Source organism: Balearica regulorum, chromosome 1, assembly GCF_011004875.1.
Source record: "Balearica regulorum gibbericeps isolate bBalReg1 chromosome 1, bBalReg1.pri, whole genome shotgun sequence".
NCBI lineage: Eukaryota > Metazoa > Chordata > Aves > Gruiformes > Gruidae > Balearica > Balearica regulorum.
Genome location: NC_046184.1, coordinates 103,541,795 through 103,556,027, shown reverse-complemented (window position 1 = coordinate 103,556,027; position 14,233 = coordinate 103,541,795). Strand labels below are relative to the sequence as shown.

The window sequence follows — 14,233 nt, the reverse complement described above, 5'->3', positions numbered from 1 at the left end:
GGCCAAGGCCAAGCCCATCAGCGCCTCTGTGATAACATATTTAAGAAAGAGAAAAACAGTTAGGGAGAGCTTTTGCAGCCAGAGAGAGGAGTGAGAAGATGTAAGAACATCTGCAGACACCAAGGTCAGTGAAGAAGGAGGGGCAGGAGGTGCTCCAGGTGCTGGAGCAAGATTTCCCCTGCAGCCCGTGGTGAAGACCATGGTGAGGCAGGCTGTCCCCCTGCAGCCCATGGAGGGAGGATGAGGGGGTGTAGAGATTCCACCTGCAGCCCGTGGAGGACCCCATGCCGGAGCAGGTGGAGACACCTGAAGGAGGCTGTGGCCCTGTGGGAAGCCCGCGCTGGAGCAAGCTCCTGGCAGGACCTGTGGCCCCATGGAGAGAGGAGCCCATGCCAGAGCAGGTTTGCTGACAGGACTTGTGACCCCGTGGGGGACCCATGCTGGAGCAGCCTGCTCCTGAAGGTCTGCACCCCGTGGAGGAGACTCATGTTGGAGAAGGCCGTGAAGGACTGTCTCCCGTGAGAGGGACCCCACGCTGGAGCGGGGGAACGATGAGTCCTCCCCCTGAGGATGAAGAAGCGGCAGAAACACCGTGTGATGAACTGACCGTAACCCCCACTCCCCGTCCCCCTGTGCCGCTGAGGGGGGGCGGAGGTTGAAGCCGGGAGTGAAGTTGAGCCTGGGAAGATGGGAGGGGTGGGGGGAGGTGTTTTTAAGATTTGGTTTTATTTCTCATTCCTCTACTCTGTTTTGCTTAGTAATAAATAAGATGAATTCCCTCTCTCAGTTCAGTCTGTTTTGCTCGTGATGATAATTAGAGAATGATCTCTCCCTGTCCTTATCTCGACCCGTAAGTTTTTTTTTTTCATTGTACCTTTTCTCCCCTGTCTAATGAAAGAGGGGAGTGATAGAGCGGCTCTGGTGGGCACCTGGCCCTCAGCCAGGGTCAACCCACCACAGTAGGGTAAGATAAAAAGTGTTAAGATTATTTTTTTAAAAAAAAAAACCCTTATGGTTAAATACCTGAAGGTTCATTGTGTCATGTAAAGTGAATGAAATCTAAGATTTTTCTAAACATTGCTTACTTGCCTTTTGTTTTGGCTGGCTGACAGTATTTTACACTTTTTTAGTCTCTATTTCTGGGAAATTCTTTTTTTCCTCAAACAGGTCAGAATTAAGCATAGACCAATTTCAATGGAAATATAATTTCAGTTGTTAGACTCAGGAAATAGAAGTACAGAAAATAAAACCTGAGATTATATGTTAATGTAAAATCCAAAAGATTATTGGACCTAAATTTTACTAGTAATTCTATTTGAAAAACTTGATTTCATACATGGTAATTATGGGGGGGGGGTCCTAATGCTTTGTAACACAGATTTTTTGAATGGCCATTATGACCATCTCTTCTGTTTCCTGCACCCTCACCCTGTGACTGAACAGGTTTTTATGCAGCCTTGTCTCTAAGTAAGAAAAAAACTTTGTTATTTGGTAGTTGTAATTATCTAGACTGCTTAAACACAAGGACAATTTCTGGCAGGCTCTGCATGTAGATCTCACCCATCCTACCTGTGTAAGATGAAAGATAATTTCTGTCTCTTTCCACAATTAATGGATGGGGGGGAGTAGATGTTTCCAGAAGATGATCTGGCAAATATGCAACAGGAAGAAAGTTACGATTAGTTAATGTTCCAGTATAATGTGCTTTAGTATTTACCAAGTCTGAATCAGAAAAGATTAATTGCTGGAAAACTGTAGTTTTACTTATTGTAGTGAGCGTCCCTACTATGGCATTCAGCATGCTACAACCTGTTTTGTCTCTGGCTCTGTGGCACTGGCCCGTTTCAAGTTCCCTTAGCCATCCATGCCATTTAGGTAGCTAGCTGTGTTTTTGCAGACTGTTTCAGACTGGAAGGGAACACTGAATTGCCTAGTTTGATCTCCCTGATGTCACAACCCATTACATGTTAGGTAGTAATCATATTTTAAATTCAGTGACTTGGGTTAGAATCACAGAATGGTTTGGGTTGGAAGGGACCTCAAAGACCATCTAGTTCCAACCCCCCTGCTGTGAGCAGGGACACCCTCCACTAGACCAGGTTGCCCAAAGCCCCATCCAACCTGGCCTTGAACACTTCCAGGGATGGGGCCTCCACAACCTCTCTGGGCAACCTGTTCCAGTGCTTCACCACTCTAACATCTAATCTAAATCAACCCGCCTTCAGCTTAAACCCATTACCCCTTGTCCTATCAGGCTATGCAATTCCAGTCCTTAAATCTATGATGTAGACACCATCCAAAACTAGTCTTACTTTGATTTGCATTTTTTCCCATAACATCATGGTGGTGTTTACTGTTCAAGTCTATCAGTTTGTTCAGATTATAGATCTATTAAAAGCATTTACTTTTTTGGGCATCAGACTTGTCAGTATACATCAACAAAGACACTGCAGCAGCAGGTGCAGCCCTGACCTGAAGAATGAGCTGATGTAGATGCAAGGATGTGATGATCTCCCCTGAAGTAGGGCTGCATATGTTGCACTATGCATTGATAATGGGGTGTTATCTCCTCAAGTCAATCTGTATGCTAAATTGCTGTCCTGAGTGAAACTTAGAGTGTGGGGGTGGTTTTGTCGGTTTGCTGATGTGGAATTAATTGTGGGTGTTCAGGTTTTTTTTCCTCTTCTCTGAAAGGGCTTTCAGGCTTTTCTGAAGTGATGTGATGCTTCTGTCATGGAGTCCTTGGAAAATGTAAGTTTATGTATTGGACTGAAGAGAACAATAGTAGCTGCTGGTTCATGTTCTCAAAGTCATGTGGAAAACTGAAGGTCTGCTTGGTAGCAGAGTTAACTTTCTTCAAATTGTAATTAATTCATAGCTTAGAAGCTTAAGACCAGCTAATACACACAGCATTTAAAATGAGGTTCATATTTAGACATCCTTAGTATTGAACTCGAGTTTATTGCTCCTTGTCTTGGTGAAAGTGTTACTACTTTAAGAAGTTTACCAGATACTCTCCTACAACTTTTTTTCTTCCTTCCCTCTAGCTGGCTGTGCTTGAAACCATCGGCCTCCCTACCTTTTTAATTCCTTTCCCTGTTTAGCTTTGTGGCTTGTCTGCCCTTGAACATTTGCTGGCAGATGTACTTTTCCACGTGCATACCTACCCATCTGAGAAATAAGCTTATGACAGGTGAAGACTGTATGCTTTGTCACTAAAACTGATTGTAATAAACTGTTGATAATCCAGCTTCCAGTTTTGTCTCCCTCAGCTTTTCTGCCAACTAGTTGTATCGCATAGAGGTATTCTTGCACTTCTAGCTAGCTATGCTTGAAAAAGTCTTTAATGTCAACCTGGACTTGTGTTCCCCATATTTCTTTCTGGTTTTCTGGCCGTCTGTATTATTAACTGGAACCTTCCCATGTGCAGTTGATTTGAAGATTTATATATGAAATACTAAATACACCTCTAATCTTGATCAAAAGTTTAGATAGGACCTGTGGTTTGAAAAATGTGACAAATTTGACAAATTCCTTTTGAGGATAGGAAGTGAGAGTGCTGATGACTGGCTTTGAACAGGTGTGTAATTCAGTGGGTATACTGAAGGAATATATATAGCCCTTGTGCTTTGTATTTCACCTGTGGCTTTGTTTCAAAGACAGTTTTGGAAGCACTGAGGAGGAGATAAGAGTTTTGGTTAAGTTGTTCTATGTTGCCTACTTGGAGAACAGGGTTTCACAAGCATGTCCACAAGTTCTAGGTTCAATACATACCACAGATGCTAATGTGTGTGGTAGCAATTTGCTCGGTTGTGGCCAGATATTTTCCAAAAGATGCTAGCTTGATAAAACTACTGGAATAAATTGTATTGGTAGAGTTGCTAGGTTTGAACATACTTCAATAAATAAGGTATGTTTTTCTTAGCCTGTTGGTAGCTTCTGTGATTCTGTGTAGGAAAGTTCTGTGAGGGTAAGAACAAGAAAAATCTTCTGTGACTATAACAACTGTGGAAAGTCTTTAAAAACAAAATGAAATGAGATGCAGGGGGTGGGAAGGCATAAAACCCCCAAAACCCAGTTTTGTTTGTATGAAAGATTGTCATGAATGCTAAACCAGAAATGTATCTACTGTGAGAGTATGCAGTGCACACTGCTTATTAGAAAATACAATCACTCTGTTGGAACTCCAGATATGAATACTGGAAGCTGTAACATAACAGAAGATCACAAGTAGGCTCACTGCTTCCATAGTTGCTGCTTGGAAGATCAAGTGACAATATGAAGGTGGATTAATGGAGGATGTAGTGATGGTCCTCTTCTGCCTAGTAAGACAGCTGTATACTAGCTTATCTGACTGTAGCAGCACTGTAGCCCCTGTGCTGTATCGCAGCCACCTCTTTTACTGTATTTGTCAACATTTTGGAAGGCATCTGCTGTTCCTAAACTGTTATGAAAAGTGATTTAAATATAGCTTTTCATAAGAAGCTGTATTGCCTATTCTAAAAAAAGGTAGAAATCGTGACAAATTAGTATGTCTGGATTTCACATACAAATTGTTGAGGTTTATTTAGTATATTAGCTTTTCTGAAAAGTAAAACTCAACTTAAAATGCAAGAAGTCTAGTGATAGACAGCTATATTTCATATTGCTTCATTCTGAAACTCAATGTTATACCTAGTTCTCTTTATAGGGAACTAAAGTTCAGTGTGTGTGTGTTTGGTTTTTTTTTCCTTCATACCATTCTACCACTTCTGCTCTTTCTGGCAATGCCTTTTTTCCTACTCCCCCTCTTATCCCAAACAAGCAAGATTGCATTTGCTTCATGGTTTCATGCAGGCGCTCTCAATGCAAGTGATCTCTGAGAAGCTGGTAAGACAAAGCGTGTCAGGGACTTTCCATTAGAATTGGCTAGGCTAGTTGGGGAACAAGTGCATTCATTGCAGTTTAAGATCTTGCGTTATAGTTTCCTTGCCTTTTCAGTTGAGTATTATTGGATGGTATGGGGGCAAAGTGTATTTCAGTCCTCAGAGATACATTTTATGCAAGTTGTTGATTGATATTGGACAGTTACTTTTGGTTGTAGTGAAGTAATTTGCTTTCTTGGATATAAATCCAAGAAAACCTTTGTATCTTCCCTCAGCTGCTTTCCAGTGGGGAGTTTTTCACTGTTTTATACTTCATTGTGCAATATGCCACTGGATGCATGGTTTTGGGGGTTCATTTTTTGCTTCTGCCAGTTCTTAAAGTGGCTTCTAATTTCTCAGCGATTTTGGTATGTTGAAAAATGACTTTCCAAGGAGTGACAAGAAATGAAAAGAGCAAAAGACAACCATGGAATGAGAATCCTGCCTCATTTGAACACTTGTCCAGACCTAGGAGCAGTACTCGGCTGCCTGTTCTTAAAAGCTCTACCTTTTGCTTCTGCTGCCAGTATCCGTGGAGTATGGCACTTGGATCTGTCAGCCTGCTTTATCAAGACTTCAGATCACTGCCAGTAGGAGAAGAGAAAAGGCTACATGGTGTTAAAACCTCATTTACTAGAGTATTTAGTTCAAAGGAGCCTGCGCATGTTAGAGCCACCCTGCAATCTCTTTCCCTGCTTTTGTCCTTGAGTCATTTGCAGAACTGAAGCTGACAGGCCAGGCGCTCGCTGCTGCATACGGGTGGCCTGCCTTTCAGGAGGAGTGGGGGCCAGCTGCTGTGCTTGCCTACAAATAGGACAATGTGTTTGCATCTCATGCTTCCTCTGTCACGCTTCAGGTTTAGAGGTGGCATCATCGCAAAAATTTTCCTCATCATGGAACAAGCTACTAATTATTACCTGGTACAGAAGTTTGGGGAGAAATAAGGGAACCAGAAGTATTCCACTTTCAATATAACCTCATTCCTGTTGAGGTGAGTTTTAAATATTAGACAAAGCAAAATTAAGTCTAGATTGAGTTGGTGACATCAGATCACTGAATCTTAAACATAGTGTACCAGGTGTGGGTGCCCAGGGGCTGCAGGGGCTCTGTGAGGAGTAGCTGGGGCTGCCCGGTGCCGGGCACAGCTGGTTCCAGCCGGCTCCAACCCACCCACCGCAGGGCACGGCTGGGCCCCACAGCCACCATGGCAGCACCTCCGGGAAAGCCTGGGTAAGAAAGGGCAAAGTGCTGCCCAGAGTCAGGGGAAAAGTGTGAGAAACGGGCCTGGGAGCCATGAGGTAAGCGAAGGAGGATGGGGAGGAGGTGCTCCAGCCACTAGAGCTGGGGTTCCCCTGCAGCCCCTGGAGAGAGCACGGTGGGGCAGGTATTCCCTGGCAGCCTGTGGAGAGGACCATGCCAGAGCAAATACCAACACTGAGGTCTGTGGAGAACCCATGCTGGAGCAGGTTTATCCCGAAGGATGGCAGCCCGTGGGAAGGGCCCACGCTGGAGCAGGGGAAAAGTGTGAGGAGGAGGAAGCAGCAGAGAGGAGCTGAGGACTGACCATAACCTGCAGTCTGTGCTGCTCAGGGAGGAAGGAGATAGAGGAGCCAGGAATGAAAGAGCGAAGGTGTACAGTGGGGGAGAAGGTGTTTTAGTTTTTCTTTCTCACTATCCAACTGTATTTTTATTAACAATTAAATCAATTTTCCCCAAGTAAAATCTGTTTTGTCTGTCATGGAAATTAAGTGATCTCCCTGTCTTTTATCTTGACCCACAAGTTTTCAATCTCGTATTCTTCCCCCTTTTGTCCATTGATAAGAAAGGGGGGTGAGAGAGTAGCTGGGTGGGTGCCTGACAGCTGGCCAAGATCAGCTCATCACAACTAGGAAGCTGAAATCCATGTGTGCTGTTGAGAATATTCAGTACAATTTTTCATTGACTTTCAATTATTTTTTTTCTGCTACAGCATATTCTGAATCTGTGCGTTCAAATGTTGCCTGCCCATGAGGTCAGCAAAAATTTCTAGCTGCACATTTTTAGCTTTTGAATTCTAATCTTGTGATAGGTGAAGCCAAAACACTCCTCCTGTGCGCAAATGTAAGATATGTATTTTGATGTACTTTTTTCTAAAAAAAAAAAAAAAAAACTTGAGTAATACATTCTTCTTAACTAAGGCATGCAAAAGAACTCAGTTTTGCTATGCCAGCTAAAGTTTGTTAAATAGAAATGACTTGTGTGGCTTCTTAGCTAATTCGAATGAGGAAAATTAATGTTTGCTAAATGAGGAGAACTTGATGGGGTAAATAGTAAGCTTCTGGAAAGATTTGAAATAAATATTATCATAAAAAATATGTTGGGAATTGTCTTAGTGTCTTCATTTACAGAGAACAGATGGTATGGAGATTATTAATGGCATACAAAGCTTTTTACCTCTTGGTCACAAGTTTGAACTGCCATGAGGCTGGACATGATTGAAAGTTGTGACCATCTGTCCAACAGCCTACATGAAATGAGTTAGTCATCTAAATCCAGTTACTAAAGAGCATCACCTGCATCATCATGTAAATATCACATTAATGCCCATTTTTGTCTTTTATCACTTTGCCTTTTGGAAAGGAAATAACTTTTCAATAATAGTCAAAGCTCCTATAGATTGCAAATATGCTTTTGTTACAACTTAATTTTCTTTGTTTTCCCCCAGATATGATGTGACTGAAAATGTGAATTCATTTTAAATACCCTGTTTTTAAGGAACTAGATTGATGTCCTGGCTTATGATGTTGAAAGAGGCACTTTATTTCAATTGCCAAGTCTTAATCTAACTCTGATCCCACAGTTATGCCATTGCAGTATCTTTGTTGTGCTCTGTCTCCACACTAATTGAACTTTCCAAAGGCTTTATGGCCCATTTTCTTAATTTTAAACTTCTCTTTCTGGCTCTCTGAATCTCAGAATGGTGTTATCAAACTCTTTACCCTGTTCACCTTGCAAAGCAAATGTTGCTGTTTTCTTTTGAAAACTTGAATGATGTCAAACAAATAACCTTTTTTGCTAAGCAGATGTTTATAAGGAGGCCTGATTTAAAAATCTGAACTTTTTGATTCTTTGGCTTTTAGATTATAGGCTTAATTTGCAGAGAGAAAAAAATATTTATAAAAGGAAAAAATGACTGCTGTGAGAAGGAAAAAAAAATAAACCTTTGTACCTCTTACTGTTGTCTTTGTTCTGTGTACTATATGCACTGTTGAGAAGAATTTTCATACAGAGCCTGAAAGATTTGTTAAGATATTTGACACATTTGGTTATAAACTGAGCATTTGGAAAGACTTGAAATGGTGACTGTTTCTTTTACAGGATTATAAAACCAGAACAGCTCATGCTGAGGATTCCTCTGCTCTGTTTAGAATGCTAATAAGCATGTGAAAGGGATGAATGGACTTTATTACTCATCTGCATCAGTCCTTATGTTTTTGCTATTCTTTTAGTGACCACAGTTTTCTGATGGGTTACCATGTAGTGAGGGAAGCAGAAGTTGCGAGGGAGAGGAGGATAATCTGAATCCAGTTTATTATAGCCACATCCTTTTATTTCACTGAAAATATTTTTAAATACTTGTTTTATAGCTGTTAGTTATGTTAATGTGTGAAAAATACAACTGAATGTAATAGACTTAGGATAAGTGACTTATTCTTCTATAGTTTGATCCTACATAATTTGCATTTTTTCACTCATTAATATTCTGTAAATTATGCATAGTATATTTGTTGTGGCTAAATAATTTGATGCATGCATTGGCTATACAGAGATAGAAGGAGTTTCTGCACCCTCAATATCTTCCCTTATTGGCAGATTAATTTGTGCTATGGCCAGTGAAATGCAGGCTTTTCTGGTGGGATGAATAACACTTTCATTAATAGTATACATTCTTTATCCACTCTGCATTATGAAGAATGGGGGGGGAGGGGTGGTAATGAACTTCCTTATGTCATCAGAACTAAAATAGTTGCAGGACAAGGTGTGTTTATGGTAGAAGCAAGAGATAATTGAGCATTTCTCAGTGAAAAGGTGAAATACCTATTTCAAACTTAACGTTACTCCCTCTAAGTAGGAAAGAACACCTATTGCAACCTTATGAGAGTGATAATTTCTAGGACCTGAAAGGAAGCCATTTTCTATACTTACCCTCTTGGTCATAAGTCAATTAAAAAAAAAAAAAAAAATCCATGATAAAGGAATTTGCCAAAGTTACAAAAACCTCTATGCTGTTAGTTATATCCATCCACTGGTTTCTCTGAAATCACTCATAGCATCCAAAAATATGGAAAGCCAAAATACCATTTCTTTAGCTTTCAGTAATAGCCTTTATAGCCTCAATGCCATGAAAAGAAATTAAGGAGGTTAGTTGCTTTGGATACCACGTGAAAGCATGTAACTTCATTGTCTTTTTTTCCTGCCATGATTACTCATCGTCAGAGAGATGATAGCAATTGGCAGATGTTAACCATCAGGAAAGTATACTTTAGGTTTTACTCTGGAATTAACAGGAAGATTCCTCGGTAGGCATCCTTCTCAACTCTAGAAACATCAGTGAAACTTGCCATAAACAGGACACCTCTCCCCACAGTCCGTAACAAAATATACTTTGTACTATATGCCTAGGTCTAATATTGTTGGTGTGTCTAGTTTTAATGAAAGAGTACCTGTTTACAGATCAAGTTTAGATTCTCTTCAAATTAATGTTTGTTTGGTTTTAGTGCTTATTTATGAAGTTTCTGGGTCTGTCAGGAGAAAACTCTATCGTATATTCCATAGAATATTGTTATTAAAATGTTGGCACATGTTACACAAATGTGGGATACTGTCTCTAAAGAAATGCAAATCTTGGAGCCCTAGTTTGTGGAAGTAAACACAAGTGTGTGTATTTTGCTTTTATTTGTTTACTCCTTCTGACTAGAATGGTGAAAGCAGAGGTTTCCTGTGATAGTATGTAGGAGTTCAACTTGGCACTGGCAAAGCTGTGTATTGGTGAGAACCAGCGGTTTGAATTTGCAAAAAGGAAATATATGTTGTTATCTAGGAATGTTTTATGAGCTCCCGAAGTAATCTTCAGCAGTGCCAGTCAGAATGCTGTTTTGGCATGCTCTGTAGCGTCTGCGGTGTTTGTGCTGTTCTGCAGCTGCTAAAATTGTCAAGCTTTAAACATAGTATATCTTTATCTACCATTGGGATTGAAATAACATGGTTTCATTTTTGCAGATAGAATATTGGTCATTAATATGCAAACAGATACCCAATTATTATTTGTCCTGCTGTTTTCAATTCTGGCAGATTGTCAGTACTGGGATTTGAAACAAGCTCCTTAGTGTGAAAGGTCTCTCTTGTTTGTGAATAGTTCTGGAGAGCTGACACACACACTGACTTTCTAAGGCTTCTGAAGTCATTAGGGAATGTTAAATGTATTATGTTTTTTGTAATTTTCAGGGTGTTTAAAAATTTTGCTAGAGCATTTGAAATAATGGTGCTAATATCTTTCAAGATACTTGACATGTTGCTATTTTTGTCAGGTACCTTATACAACTGTGGTGATACAGTTAGTGAAAACTACTGGTTGTATAACTTTCACAAGTAGTTGAGAAATAAGCATTTACTTTTGACTGGGTCTAAAAGCTACTTAACTAGAAGTCATACAAGTTAATATTTTACAATTTAATGTGAATGTTGTGTTCAGGATTACTTACACCTTGGGGGAAAGGAATGTATGGATAAATATTTTAATCATACATACATTTTATATCAGCTTTTGTAAAAATGATTAATTAGGTAATGCAGAAAATACAGGTTAACTTATTAGTAACTACTAGTGGGGGAGAAAAATTCAAAGCAAACAAAAAATGGTTAGACTTTTGGTAAACTGCCCTTCTGAAAGGTTTCCGTGTATTCTGCCTTATTTCCAGCCTTGACCAGAACCAGATGCATATGTCTTATGTCTTCATTCATTGGCTTCTGTCACGTTAAAACTTGTTTTCTTTGTGCCAGCAACAGACTTGCTGGGTAATGGAATCAGCCTTGTATTTATGTAAATGTAGAACTAACGTTGTCCATGTTAGAGGACTTTTCTAGTGAAATAGAATTTTTCCTTTTAAGTTCCTCAATTCCCCCCCCCCCCCCCCCCCCCCCCCCCCCAAAATACTGAATTTATTTAAAATGCATATTTGATCTTTTGGCCAAGTATAAGAACTGTAATTAATAAGATTATATTTGTCACTTTTCTGTCAGCCCTCCTCTTGGAAAGAGATGCAGACTTGAGAGGATTTTCAGCTTTTGGGGAGTTCTTTGCATAAATGTGCAGTGAGATGTGGGTTCTAGTTCCTGAAGAAAAGGTCGTTAAAATATATTTCACTTGGAGCAGAAGCAGATGTGGTACTCCTAGTCATTACAAGTCTGTCTACCTTCATGAACAGGACTCCTAGAAACATTCCTCTGACTTTGATTAATTTTGTCCTAAAAGAGTAGTTTTGTGGCAAAAGTTTGTCATGGTTTATTACCATATTTGCACAGAAGCTTTGGAGAGGGCATTTTGTATATTTTTAGGTCAATCCTGGATAATGGCTGAGGCATCTGTCTTGATGGCTAAGTTTGACAGACCTTCATAATGAAGTATGGAGTGAATGTGTTTGTACTAGCTTGTGTTACTGAGGAAGTGTACTTGTTGGAATTTCCAAGTTTTTCTAAATTAGAGATCAAATAGATTGATAAATATATTTGGGGCTGAGATGCTGCTGGGTTATCTGCAGTCCTTACTGAATTAATGGGATCTTTGTTAATTTTGAACTCCATGAAAGCAGGTAGGCTGCTATTTGATAAGGAACCACATGGTTTGGGAAGTACTCCCAAATGTGTCTAATATTTTATGTTAAATAGTGTGGAGCATCAGCTGCTGTAAGAATGTACTCAGGTTACACGCTTTCACAATTCATGATGCTGTTTATGGTCCCTAGGTAGCTCCTTAAGGAACTTTATTTTAAAGAAAAAATAAATAACATAATTTTCTTTTCTCTTGATGACTTGTGATTTTTGCTAGAGCTGTGAAATGTAACCTTCTGCTAAGAGTCATGTGTTCAGTGTTGATGTGCACAGTCTTGCTAACAGTATTTACAGAATTCCCAGTGAGTAGATCTATGTAGCACATTCTAAAATTTTTTTCTTTATCAGTGAGAGGCTCTTACTGATTATTCCAACAAAGCCTCAGCAAGTGGAATGCTGAGATAGTGTGGAGCATTCTTTTCTGCCAGATACATGTTAAGATGTTATTACCTCATGTATACAAGGGGTTGTTAAACGCATTTGGCTTAATATGGGCAGGTTAGACACATTTTTCATCTTGCAGTTTTTGAACCATCTTTTGATTTCAGAAGAAGCAGAATGTTAAATTTATCACTGAATGTCTTTTATGGTTCAGTCTGAAATATGAGACTTTAATTTTTCATGCCTGTTAGTGACTACAGTCTTTTAAGCAGAAAGAGCTTCTAGTTTTGCAGTGATTTAAAAAAAAAAGTCTAAAAGATACCATTACAAGAGAGTACAAACAATGAGATGTTTATTTCTTGTTTCATTGACCCAAGGTGGTGTGTTTTCCTTTTTTGCACTCCTTGATACTGCTTTTGTCTGAATTAAATCTGCATTTTACCACCACAACTAAAATTTTTGAACTAACTTAGATACTGAATTCTGAGAATCTGATTTGATCAGTTGCTGTCCTAGTACTTTGTTAAATGGTTATTTTTTAAAATAGTTGTTTGAATCCTGAAATAGACTAAAGCCTTAAGGAAAACCAAGCAATTATTATATGATAGCAACTTTCTAGTTTAGTGACTGCATGACTGACAATCTGATATAGTTCTTAAATCTATAAAATGTCACCTCTGTCTAGCCTTCATCAGGAACTGATATCGTGACAGAAGGTACACCTGTCTTCCTGTCTTTGTAGGTTGGAGTTGCTTTCACTATGTAACTATGACATTTGTAACTCCAATCTTTCAAAGGAAGGCTGGGGTGAGAGCCTTGCCATGACTATGCCATTTCAAGCTTTGCAATGAACAGCAGATATCCTTAACTATCACCTTTGTACAGCTGGCATGCTTATCTGCACAGTTTTCCTGTGAAACGTGAATCCCAAATGAAGTTTTCGGAAGTACCCATGTCATGTTGAAACTGAAAGGGATTTATTTCCCTATTTCTGTTGTGCTTCCTCTTGTTATGGGCAAAAGGGAACCCACCATATGTATACAGGGCCAAAATTTTTTGTTAGTCTGTTAATTTTTTTAACAGTCTAATAATCCAAACTACCTAATTAATTCAGGAATAGCTTCAATAAAAATAATTGCAAAGTCTTTACCTGTATCCATGTAACCAGTAGCCTACACATATCAGAAAAGCAATACTGAATTTGGGTTTGATGTGGTAAATGAATGGCCATCTTCAGCTTGCAGCTGTTTAATGAGATTTATCTTGAAATTTGTATGCTGCATTTGTGGGCTGAGGCAGAGGGAATTGAGCGATTCTAGAATCTATTGCAAATTTATGAACATAAGAGGAGAGCTTGTGCTATTGTGTATAGCAGCAGTGAGAGCTGAAGCTCAGTGCAGCAGATATCCATATTTGATAGAAGAGCAGAGAATGATGGAGATAAATTCAGACACAAACTGGGTAGCTGGTGAGGTTCAGTCATTCTTTATTTGCAAAACCTAATTTTGTTGAATGTGTGATTTTTATTTTTTTTAAGTAGATGGTACTTCATAGGAGCACATCTTTGTATTTGGATGCTCTTAAGTCAATTTAAACCCAAGTGTTTCAGATTAGCTCACTCAGGAAACACATCAGCAAATTTAACCACAAAGAAGTTTGTTCTCACTGAAACAGATTTGTGTACACTTTTGTAGAAGGGATTCTGTTCTGATAAACTCTTAAAATTCCCCAGATTTCTGGTATGATGGAGAAATGTTATTCTGTAAATTGTACAAGCACATTGATATAAGAAAGGACAAAGTGTTTCTGTCTTCTCTTTAAACCACTGAAAGAATATATATTTGAAACCTGTAATAAAGGATGTGTACTTGTGTTTTTCTTGAATGAGTTTTGGTACAACAGATTTAAAATGTTGGGGGTTTTGTGCCCTAAGCTTGTTACTGTTATGAAAAATTAATCAAATTTCATGTAATGAATCCCTTGATGGCTGTGGAAGTTATTGATGGTACCATGTTATGCTTACCAGAGAAGATGAGGGGAGGTAGAGCTCCTTGAAGAGGCAGCTGCTTTTGAGCTTGAGG

At 39.3% G+C, this 14,233-nt stretch overlaps 1 protein-coding gene across 5 annotated transcripts in view; it reads left to right on the top strand.

The window, feature by feature from the left end:
- The window catches only part of CADM2 (cell adhesion molecule 2), a 688,977-nt gene that overhangs the window by 49,250 nt on the left and 625,494 nt on the right, over positions 1–14,233 (top strand). The window lies entirely within an intron of this gene.